Consider the following 12,599-nt stretch of genomic DNA (forward strand, 5'->3'; position numbering starts at 1 on the left):
TGACACGTAAGAGATCACTAAGGGTTTTCGCTCAGTCAGCGGTTGTCTTTCTCTCCTGGATTGGCTGAAGTTTTCATTAGGCGCCTTCCCAGCTTTAACAAATGTCCAGCTGGGATAATCACGATATGTTCTTCTGCTTTCCTGGCCACTGTAACTGTGGGGATGGTGTTCGCTCCATGTTGTAGTGTCCTGATGACACCCAATTTGTGCTCCAGTGGATGATGAGAGTCAAACCTTAAATACTGATCCATACGTGTTTGTTTACAGTATCATCAACTTTTCTTTGCATATGAGTATGCATGTACTCTAAAGAGTGCTAAAGTCTTCTCCATTAAACTTTTTGATTTTTTGCCCTGTTTTAATCTTATTTATTGATCTTTTTTGTATTTTCTTTATCACTGAGGGCACCACTGAAATTTTTGTTACGTTCTTGTAACATAATGACAATAAATAATCTAAACCTTGAGACAATTTAGTTACAGTTTAGAGTTATAAACCTTGGAGGAGTCCTTTTACCTTCAGCTAAAAGCAATCAGGTTGTCTCATAATATAAAAAATAACCTACAGACATACACTTCTTTTTCTTTTTTTCAAAAAGTCCCATGGAATAAACCTTTAGGCTGACAAGATGTTTCAATGTCTTTAATTTAAAGATTTCTGCTTGTGATGTTGTTATATACTGGACTGAGGACCCCTTTAGGATTGGCAAAACATCCCAAACAAATTAGAACAAATCAGATCACCTTCATTCTATCCATCCATCCATCCATCTATCTTCCACTTATCCAGTTGAGGGTCACAGGGGGGCTGGATCTTAGTCCCTGGCGATATGGTGGATTTGAACACAGGACTTTCTTAGGCTAACCACTGCACCAACGTGCTGCCTGAAACAAGCTTTGAATATCAACAGAGCAGTGGTGTGGGTTCTGTCATTAAGAGGGAACTCAGTGTTGCTTCGGGTTTTCTGTCTTTGTTTCTGGCTCCGTTCTTTGAAACAGCTTTATTATTTTTCTTTTGTGAAAGTTTTTCCATGTATTCTTCTCCAAAATGTAGTCATGGTTGGCATAGAAAATTACATTACTTTTAATGTACTTCTCAAAATAGTAGTTGGAGTATTTCATGTATTCATCAGTCATGAACCCATATGCATCCACCTGAGGATACAGAAAGAGAGAAAGAAAAAAAATCTTTTAGTACAGCACTTTTCAAAACATATTTTGCAGAATACCTTAATACAGGATCAATCTGGATCATGCACAGCACAAATCTACAGCAGAATGTCTATATATACATACATGCAGTCAACATTAAAAACATTAAAAAATATCAGAAATGTGTGTGTGTGTATATATATATATATATATATATATATATATATATATATATATATATATATATATATATATATATATATATATATATATATATATATATATATAAATTCCCCACTCGCCCCTGTGGGCGGTTTATCCTTCAAGCTCGGGTCCTCTACCAGAGGCCTGGGAGCTTGAGGGTCCTGCGCAGTATCTTAGCTGTTCCCAGGACTGCGCTCTTCTGGACAGAGATCTCCGATGTTGTTCCCGGGATCTGCTGGAGCCACTCGCCTAGCTTGGGAGTCACCACACCTAGTGCTCCGATTACCACGGGGACCACCGTTACCTTCACCCTCCACATCTTCTCGAGCTCTTCTCTGAGCCCTTGGTATTTCTCCAGCTTCTCGTGTTCCTTCTTCCTGATATTGCTGTCATTCGGAACCGCTACATCGATCACTACGGCCGTCTTCTTCTGTTTGTCTACCACCACTATGTCCGGTTGGTTAGCCACCACCATTTTGTCCGTCTGTATCTGGAAGTCCCACAGGATCTTAGCTCGGTCATTCTCCATCACCCTTGGGGGCATCTCCCATTTAGACCTCGGGACTTCCAGGTTATACTCGGCACAGATGTTCCTGTACACTATGCCGGCCACTTGGTTATGGCGTTCCATGTATGCCTTGCCTGCTAGCATCTTGCACCCTGCTGTTATGTGCTGGATTGTCTCTGGGGCATCTTTACACAGCCTGCACCTGGGGTCTTGCCTGGTGTGATAGACCCCAGCCTCTATGGATCTTGTGCTCAGAGCTTGTTCTTGTGCTGCCATGATTAGTGCTTCCGTGCTGTCTTTCAGTCCAGCTTTGTCCAGCCACTGGTAGGATCTCTGGATATCAGCCACCTTCTCTATCTGCCGGTGGTACATACCGTGCAGGGGCCTGTCCTTCCATGATGGTTCCTCGCCTTCCTCCACTTTCTTGGGTTTCTGCTGCCTGAGGTATTCACTGAGCATGCTGTCAGTTGGGGCCATCTTCGTGATGTATTCTTGGATGTTCCTTGTCTCATCCTGGACTGTGGTGCTATATATATATAGCACCACATAGCACCACATAGCACCACACACACACACACACACACACACACACATACATATATATATATATATATATATATATATATATATATATATATATATATATATATATATATATATATATATATATATATATATATATATATATATATATATATATATATATATATATATATCTATCTATCTATCTTCAGGGACTAAGATCATGCTCCCCTGTGACCCTCAAAAGCTAAAGGGTTGTTAACTAATTCTAGTGCCAAGTAAAAACCACAATGATTAGTGGTCATTAAAACTGATGATTTTCTCATAAATCACAACACTTGGGTGGGTCCTGGGTCGTGTGACCCAGTGTTTCAAGTTTCATGGTATTTGGTTTTTCATTGTTTATGTTTTGGTTCATTTCAAGTTTTCAAGGTTTTCATGATTTTTGTTCTGGGCTTGTTTCCGTTTTTGCTCCAGTTCAAAATCATGTTCATAGTTGCTATAGTCATTTCTGGTTTCCCATTTTAGGTCCTAGTTTAGCTTTTGCCACTGTCCTTGCTGCCTAGTTTTGCTTTTATGTAATCAACCATAATAAAGGCTTGCTTTTGTTTTTTGAAGGTCAAGGTCAAATTATATATAGCACATTTTCAGACAGACGATGTTGCACAAAGTGCTTAACAATATAAAAATGCCATTAAAAAAGAAACAATGTAAAACAATAATAACAATATAAAACAATTATAGGACAATAAAAGAATGAAAACAATAACTAAGACTGTCAAATAAGACCAAAGTCTTTGGGTTATAGTGTGTTAAAAGCCAGGGCATAAAAATATGTTCCGTTGTCCACAGTGTCTGCTTTTGGATCTCCTTCTCTAATCTCCAAGCAAACCGTGACAGACATACTTCTCTCTCCTGGATAAACTGCCTTTATAGGTTTAGATGCATTGTTAGGACGCATTGTCATCGGCAGTACTAACCCTAGCCCAAATTTTGATATCAGATAGATATCAAAATTTGCTGTATCACACAGAACTGCCTTTTGAGGTGGTTTGAGCATTTGATTCGGATGCCTGCTTCACACTTCCTAGATTACGTAGTTTGGGCATTGAAAGAGGACCCAGGGCAACTTCAAGATACGTTTAACAGATTACATGTCCCGCCTGGCTTTGGGGTCCCTTGATGTCTCCTCTAATCTCCAATGAGCTGCAGGAAGTGGCTGGGGTGGGGGGAAGTATGAGGATCTCTGCTCAGACTGCTGTCCGGAATAAGATGAGCAGCAAAAAAAAAAAATGGACGGACAGATGAGCTTGGATGAAAACAATGCAATGCTTTCTGCTATGCAAACAGAGTAGCGTTTGTACTGATATGTTTAAAATATGTGATGTTCAGTTTTAACCAATTTGCAAAATTGTGTTAAATAATTTCTTTTAATGAAAGAGCTGCTCTGGGGTTCAGTGCCTGTCAGTATCTGTATTGTGTGCTTTGAAATCTGTGACTCTCACAATGAAATGTAAAGGTGATAGTAACTCACTGTATCACATGTGTGCAAAGCCAGGAAGAGAGTGAACGCTCCGTTGGTTGGTCTGACTAATGGCCAGAATGTTTCATTCAGATTAGGTGACTTTAGGAACCTGCGGATAAAAAAAGCTTCAATGGAAAATGAACAGAAAACAAACCAAACATATAAAAAGAAGAAGAAAAAAAATACTGACAAGTAAGGAAACACTGCATCCTTCACACTGACCTTTAAGTTAAAATAGCTTCAGGAAAGGCTGTAAATGATTGTTGGCTGTAAATGATCAAATAGCTGATTGTTGGATTTATAAGAATTAAATGATTTTGAGTTCAATCACCAAAAATAATATTTTATGGTGATTGCGTGGCCCAGATATCTTACATTTTTTTAATTAGTTATTTCATAATTTACTGGCTTGGAAAAAATTTCTGCTTTCCATGAATGATAAAAATAATTATTTTTTGCTTCCTAATGTCGTTTTACCCATTTTGGCAATTCGACATTACCTTTAAATGTAAGCATCTTATTTGTCATTATTATATTTAAATAGGATAAAATCTGGTATTTTAATGCTGGGTTTTTTGGGGGTTTTTTTCAGTTTTTGGTGTGTGTGTGTGTGTGTGGTTTTTTTTAAATCTAATTATTTATTTTTACCTCCGATAACAACTGACCTGTTCCTCACGTATCGGAGGAAGTCCTGGTGTAGAACGTAGAAGCGGCTCTCATTGTACTGCCCTGAATAGTAGTCCCTTGGCCTGGTGAGGTTAAAACACAAAAGACAGGAGGGATAATTTATATTATTAGTTTTTTTTCTTTTGTTTGTTTCTTCTTCTTTTTTTATAAATTGCCTATTAAAACCTAAAACCAAAGTGGATTACAACCCAAGTTTCATGTTGTTTTGGGTGTTTCAAGAGGGTATTTGTCATTTGAATCTGTTAAGCAAGACACCTGTGCGTCTCTCACTTGGTTGTTGGTGCACTCAGCAGTGACATCTGGGAGCTGTGGCCATGGATTTTTACTAGCTAGACAAAACCACAGCTGCTCTTAAAAAGTTGTCTAATGTCAATTTAAAGCAATTAGAAAATCTAAATTTGTTAAAGAAAGAGAAAAATAACCAGTGTATGTAACAGTCATGTACATCAATGAGAAATCACAAATGAAAGCTAAAAATTTAACAATGAGCATACATCAAAACTTTCAGTCAATTTCCTGCAGATGATAATCACCATTCCTTGTCGAATTGGCCACCAGAGATCTGCTGTCCTTTGAGAAGACCCCCGAGCCATTGAAAATCTCTTATTCCCTCAGGAATCATCACATATTTTATTCCCTGCCAAGAGAAAAATTATGCAGAGTAATCATCTTTATTTTGTGGAGATTATAAAAAGTATCACAATCCTGTCTAAGCTTTAGTACCTCATCATGAGGGGCAGATTTGTATCCATATGTCCCAAAAACAGAAGGTGATGCAGTGATGGAGTACGCTGTGTGAACGTACACTGATGTTCTATTTCCTCAAAACCTTTGGTAACGGCACCGTTCATCCTGCCAAACAGACGCAATTCAGAAAATTGATCTTTGGTTTGGTTTATGTTGATTTCATTGCAATGTTCAAGTTCAGTCACTATAGTTCAAGCGACAGCATTCACACTGAAAGCGGTGTGATATGCCTTTCATCTTATTGTGCTTTTCCTTAGTTTCTGTCTTATAGCAGCATTTGTTCAAGGATTTCCTTGATGCCTTCCCATAAAGTACAAGAGAATTTTTTTAATGCAAGTTTATTTACATCAATAAAAAATGTTTTCAGCAATTAATTTCTATATTAATTTCTAGTTATTAATAACCCTTTTTGTCAGTTTTGAGTAATTTTCCCAGTATTTTGACTTAGTGGGGGAAACAAACTAGTTTTTCAGCTCTTGGCCCTGTATGATGTCACTAAATGCTCATATCTCAGGAGTGTTAGTACAAAAGCCTCATCCACCTGCCGTCTAGTTGTATGCAAGACTGGAAATAAGGATCAGCATAATATTAATTAGCTGCAATAGCGCCATTGTTTAGTAGGTTGCGGTACCAAAAAAATCGAACAGACTTCCATTCAAAGAGGTGAAACTTATGGCGTAAATACATTTTCCATGAGGCACTGGCTAAAATCTCTTTTTTTTAGTGTTCTCATCCATTTTGAAATCAGTTCCACAAATAGCATGAATATTAGGTCTGTTTGATGACTGATGTGATTCATATTTCTAGTCTGGATTACCAGAGGGGGGTGTCATTTACCAGTACAGCTGAGTCACATGCCGGTAAGAGATCTTTTCAGACAATAGCTGGTGTTGTTTAGGCTTAGGAAATAACAGTCAGTCTGGGAACTCAAAGGTAATCTTGTCATTCCTCATATAAAGTCGGTTCTTTCTACTTGTATCACTTCCTTAAGAGTTGAGGTAAGAACAAGTTTTGTGAGTGTAATTGCTTGGCTTCTCATTTGAGTTTGAAAGTCTATTTCCTTCTTTGGATTTCATGTAAGGGTGTGGGACACACCACACTGGGCCAGTGTAAGCTTTCCTGTCTTCTTTTCACTGTCCTATCAACATGAAATAAAAAAAATAAATAATAATATTATTCAGGAAGAGACCTCCACATCAGCATGGGTATAAGAGCAGAGGAAGCAAAGAATTTGCATTTTTTCCAGAAAACTGTTGAAGCATCTCTCTCTGAGATGAATCTTTTAGTTCCTGTACTAATAGATCATTAAAATGTTGGTAAAGACCAAAATGATTGCGCACTTGCGCCATATTACAAAAATCATTGGGTGGACAGCAAGCTGAAATCAGACTTGCGACAACGGTGAGCATTAGGTTTAAGTGATTCCATGGTTAAGCTGGTTCAGCTTGTTCTTTATGGATAGAGGCTTTGGCATCTGGAGAGGACCATAGCTAAAAAGTGATTACACAGAGACTTCTAATTATTTCAAGCAACTCTTCCTTTCTCCAGGGATATAATTAGATCCCTTGGAAGGAGGAGAAAGACATAATGAGAAAGATATGATGAAAATATACAGCTATAAATGTTAAATGGTCACATATAGTTTGAATGACCTATTTGTGACTGTTAAATTAAAAACTTATAAATATCAATTCTTGTTTCAGCAAGGTGACAATAAACTGACTATTTGGAACTAGCACAAGAAAGCTGGTCTTCAATCACTAACCTGTGGGTAGGCATACATATAATTGTGGTAGGTGCACAGACATTTAGGCAATATCCTGTTCAGACATTTAAGTGTTTGACACTATGGTGTCAAAGTGTGAACCTCCTCCCTGTATGCATCCTCTTTGTTGTCAGTCATGAGTCGAATGATCCGTGATGTCCATGTTATGGATGGATTGACAGTTAAGTGTACAGAGCATATAGAGGAGGATCGCAATGACTCTAGTGCTCATATTGAGGCTTGGGGTATTTGCTTGTCCAGCCTGACAGCCTGGGGGCATTTGGTGAGCTAATATAGCATCTAGTAACATATTTAAGTCAGTGCATGAACTTTGTCCAACAGCTTATTTGAAACAATGTCATTAAATGGCAAGCTGAAGTCCATGAAGAGCATCCATATCAAGTGTGTTTGTCTACGACAGTAAGGGCTGTATCAAGAGCCAGAGAGTTAATCTGTTTCCTATATTTTATTGGTGTAAAGTTATTGCAACTGATAATGCTGTCTGATATGACGGGGTTTTCATCCTGTGACCAACCAGTCATATACTGTAGCTTACAACGAGGGTCAAAGGACAGAATGTACCTTATACATAAACAGTGGCTTGAAAGATAAATAAATAAATAACAAGACAAGATATGGCACTGTTTCTGTCAAACATATTTGCCTCAATATTGAATTTTTTCCTGTCTTTCTTTCTTTTTTGCACACATTTGTCACATGCTGTAGGTTTTTGATTGTGAAAGTAATTTCAATATTAGACACTAAAGTAAATGCAGAACACAAACTTTTGTATATGATGATTTAATTTAGTAAGGAAACAACAAAAAAACTATCCAACCCTGACCCAACGAAAAAAAAAATTATAGTCCAGCCAATCCAGAGTTTAAGTAGAATGCAATAATTTGACAAAAAAAAGTAATTTGTTCGCCATTTGTTACCATCTTTAAACCGGAGGCTTAATATAAGCCATATATACAGATATATAGAGATGGCACATGAAAAACTAAGTTTCATGACAATTTCATTAATTTAAAAAAAGAGCTAGCTTATTCATCAGTCAGAAAAAAGTACATGTAAGTACTGTACCTATAAGTTTGGTAAGGTAGTGAAATTAAATTATTATGCTGTAGAAAAAATCAGCTGCAAGCGTCAGAGATTTCAAAATGCTTCCAGATTGTCCAGCACTGACTGCTTTAGCAAATATGGCCCAAATGTCCAGCACACAGTTTCAATGTGTATGTGAAGTGCACCAGCAAAAAGTCTGTTGAAAAAGAACCTAAGGGCTGCCTGCAGTTTGCAAATGAATGAATCACTTAATCACTGTTTGAAAACACCGTATGACAACAGCGATGGATTATTTAGCAGGAAAGCTTTGACTGGCAGGAAAAGGAACTCTTAGGCAATGGGAAATATTTACGACATTTCTGCAACCCTAGTTCCTAGGCTTCTTTGTCACAATATTATATCATAATTATTGCTACTTTTGTCATTTCTGTTTGTAAGGGTTTTCTTTTTATATGCTGCCATTGTCTTTAAGCTCTGCAACAAAAAAGGATAAAAAAAAAATCTGCTCAACCAAAATAACCAAAAACACCCAAATACATGTCTGCACATGTTCCTGCTTCATATTTCTTGGAGGTTTTTTCTTTTTCTTTTTTAAGTTGTTCAAAAGAAAGAAGTTCTTGAAGAACAACTGCCGATTTTCTGAGAGAAATGAGTTTCATATCAGTGTCTGCATAAGTGTGCACAAATTATATCTCAAAGGCTCTCCACCATAGTTAAATATTATCCTATGCATTCTAATACACAGAAATAATACATTGATTTTTTTTTTTAAGGTGTGGAATATCCTGGAATTTTAAGAGGTGTGTTCTCCTCTTGGATCCTTCTTTAGCTCTCTGACAGGTCTCATTGCAGGCTTTCTTTCTGTGCTATCTGCCCAACTCTACAATTACATATGCTTGAGTGTAAACAGAGATTAGGCAGTTTGGTTTGGCAGTTAGACTGGCTGAGCTGCTATACTTCCTGACAGCAGCTCTCTCCACTCTCTGTTTACATATGCCCGGCATGAGAGTCTAATCCTAACCCAGTCACAACTGGCCATTGTGTTCTGTTTGCTGTGTTAAGATATGATATGTTTAGTTGTGATACATAAGAGCAGTTCTCTCTTTATACATTCAGAAAATTTTGTGAATAGAAATAACTTATAGGTTAATTTGAGTAACGTCTTGCAAAAAAAAAAAAAATTTATTAGGTACACCTATTCAACCCAAACCTCTGGTAAGCCAGTCATAAGGCTTTTCAATTCAAATTTAATATAGACATGTAGAAATTGTGAAAGAAAGGTGACTTTGAAAGTGGCATGGTTGTTGGTGCCGACTGGCTGGTCTATTTCAGAAGGTTCTGAAGAGAAAAAGGACTCCAGCATAGTACTAATAAGGTTTACCTCATAAAGTACCTGGAGAATTTATGTGATGTTGTACCAAAGAAGAAATACTCTCTTTGTGATGCTTTCAGGCACTTAATTTATCTTGATCTTAAAGGTTTATAATATATTTCAGTGGTATTTTTAAATACCACTGAAATATGTTATTAGCTGGCTGTTTCTAGAGATTTCATCAGACCTAAGTGATTGTTGTGCTCTCCATTAAACTGCTCTCAAATAGGAACATTTTACCCCTAAACTACCCTTCAGTTCAGAGAGAATAGGCAGGTATTTTTTTAAGCTCTTTCTTACCGAAAAATGTAATCATGAGCATCGATCTCTGCACCCACTTTTGAGCCGTTCAGAATTCCCGCAGTACCCACCACAGCGCAGTGAACACAGCCATCGCCCCCTGGTTTTGGGAGGAGCAGTGGCTCTTTTGGCTTTGGAATCAGCTTCACTGAAGCCATCACTTCTGCAAACGAAAAGAGAACGCATAAGTACAGACACTTACAGGAGCAAACCTGTTCAGACTTGTGGATGCCAGATTTTCATCCTAACATGCAAATTTCACAGCAGAATTTCATCAGACCAAATAGTGTTTTTTCCAGTCTTATGTTTTCCAGTTTTGCTGGATTAGGGTTAGACTAAAACTAACTAAACTAAACTGTAGTCTTAGTTTCCTGTTTTGATAGGAGTGGCAACTGGTGTGTGTGGCTTTCTGGTAATTCAAGTTTCAATTTGTTATCTGTTCTTCTGCATACTTTAGTTGTAACAAGTGTTTATTTGCTGTTGTCTTCATATTAGTACAAAGAAATCTGGCTGTTCTCCTCTGAACTCTGAGATCAACAAGACGTTTTCACCCAGAGAACTGCCAGTGCTTCCTACCATTTTATGAATTATTTTTATTATTTTATAATTTTATTATTGTATTGTGATGGGTTATTATCATTATTAATTGACTTATGGATGGCAAAAAGTAATTTTTTAATTCACAAAAAAAAACTTTTTTCAGTGCAAAAAAAAGCTTCTATAGTAAGCTCTAGAGATGTTTGTGTGGGAAAATTAAAATCCCAGTAGATCAGCACTTTCTGAAATATTCAGGCCAGCCCATTTGGCACCAGCAACTACGCCACACTTAAATACAAATAAATCTTCTTTCGTTGCCCATTCAGATGCTCAGTTTGAACTTCAGCAGGTAATCTTGACCATATCTATGTGTCTAAATGCATTGAGATGCTGCTATGTGATTGGATGATTAGGTATTTCCATTAAAGAGCCGTTGAACAGATATATAATGAAATGACTGTATTTTCATTGGGTGCGGTAAGAATAATTTCATGTCTTTCAATACAAGTTCAATCTTAGCTTTTTTGACTGATTGTTTAATTACTTCTTTATAAGCTTGATGAGCTTTGTCCTTTGTCTCTCTTGTGCTGGAAATAGTGTAATTACAGAACTGAAAAGTGTGTGTGACACAAAAACAATAATAAAAGGTGACATAATATTTCTTAACACTTAACTGTCTTTCTTATTGACGTGTATCTTTTTCACAATTATTTTATCAGAATATTTAGAGTTAGAATTAGGAAGAGGAAATTAAATCATAAAAAAAAAATCTATTATTCCATTACTTAGCAGTCTGTTACACAATACTTGACCTGATATCAGTTTCACAACTACCTACCATCATATTTGTACTCCATAAACCCAAAAGGATTGTTAAAATGTGAAAGGCGGTTCCACTCGCTCATATTAATGTTGTCCTTGTGCAGAAACAAACGTATGTTGGGAAGAAAAGCCTTCTTGAAGTTCTCATCCTGAGAGTTTCGCAGTGATTGGGCACATGTCTGATAATAACAGAAATATTAAATTGTGAAATAGGTTAAAAAGATTTTGTGCCTGACTTATTTTAGAAACCTTTAGGAATAATTAAATGGAGTGAAACCATTAAGAAACCCAGTCAAACAGAAAATACAGGACAGTTACAGCAGAGGCAACAGACTGACTGCATTGCTGAGCTCACTTCAGCGTTGCCAGCCCACACCCATCAAGTTAATTACTACATTTGTCCTGTTTCTGTCATATTGTGTCTTAGCATGCTTACTGTTGGTCTAGGTGGGGCATCCTGGTTATAGACATCATCAAAATCCCACTGAGGAGCCTTTGTGAAATTTCCTTGGTAGAGGAGAGGTATTGGAGTCTCAGCCACGGCTCCATGTGTAGAGTATTTCGGTTCTGTCACTGGGTTTGTTTGTGTTGAATCAACATTTTTTGCTGGGCTGGTTGTGGTAGACACAGAAAGCAGTGCAGTTGTTTTTTCTTTCTGTCCCCAGAGTTTAATATCAAACGAAATGCTTTCCCATCTGAGTTCATGTTTTCCTGAGAAAGTTATCCAACTGAATCATAAATTTCACAGAAAAGCACAAATGGAAACAGGACAAAAGGGAACAAAAAGGAAAGTTCAGAATTAGCAAATCAATTTATGATTCCTTTTTTTTAAAAACAAAATAAAATAAACTACTTACCGTTTTGATAACTTTTCCTGAGATAGAATCAAAGCCACAAAAAAAACTGTCATTATAAGGAGCAACGAAAACATCCTGGATGTGTGGACTGCCATCGCTGTTGAGTGAAGGCTTCGCCGTTAAATTGAACACACATAGACACACATATGCACTCCCTTCTGGATTTGACTCCTTCTCACTGAAGTGACTGGGCTGGGCTACACCACAGTTTGCGGACAGATATGCAGTCAAATATATTCAGACACACAAAGCCAACCACACAGAGCTTAACAGCAATGTGGTTTGTTACACAACAATGGAATTTCAGAAACAGACATACCTCAGGGATTAAACCTGTTATACATGTAGTATTTTAAAACTAAAATAAAAGCCACAGCATTCCTTTAATAACGTTGAAAACTGCAAAAAGGTTCATTTGGTTTGTCTTGGGAATTTGACCGTGTGTGGGTGCGTCCTGCCATCTCCCCGCCTTGGGTGCCACACTTTTTGTTCAGCTGACTCTACTCAGCAATTAAGATAAGGAGAAAAAAGTCTTGT

The 12,599-nt window shown here is 37.3% G+C and overlaps 1 pseudogene across 1 annotated transcript; it reads right to left on the bottom strand.

The window, feature by feature from the left end:
• Positions 1 to 757: 757 nt before the first annotated feature.
• On the bottom strand, positions 758 to 12,157 carry LOC308390545 (alpha-N-acetylgalactosaminide alpha-2,6-sialyltransferase 1-like; annotated as a pseudogene). The gene is made up of 9 exons (XR_013974745.1): positions 12,063 to 12,157; positions 11,642 to 11,933; positions 11,222 to 11,384; positions 9,847 to 10,009; positions 5,321 to 5,449; positions 5,131 to 5,234; positions 4,576 to 4,659; positions 3,920 to 4,019; positions 758 to 1,154 (listed from the first exon to the last, which is right to left on the bottom strand). The product of XR_013974745.1 is annotated as an alpha-N-acetylgalactosaminide alpha-2,6-sialyltransferase 1-like (transcript).
• Between the last annotated feature and the right edge of the window lie 442 nt (positions 12,158 to 12,599).

This window comes from Rhamphochromis sp. 'chilingali', assembly GCF_963969265.1.
Source record: "Rhamphochromis sp. 'chilingali' genome assembly, chromosome: 22".
Taxonomy (NCBI): Eukaryota; Metazoa; Chordata; class Actinopteri; order Cichliformes; family Cichlidae; genus Rhamphochromis; species Rhamphochromis sp. 'chilingali'.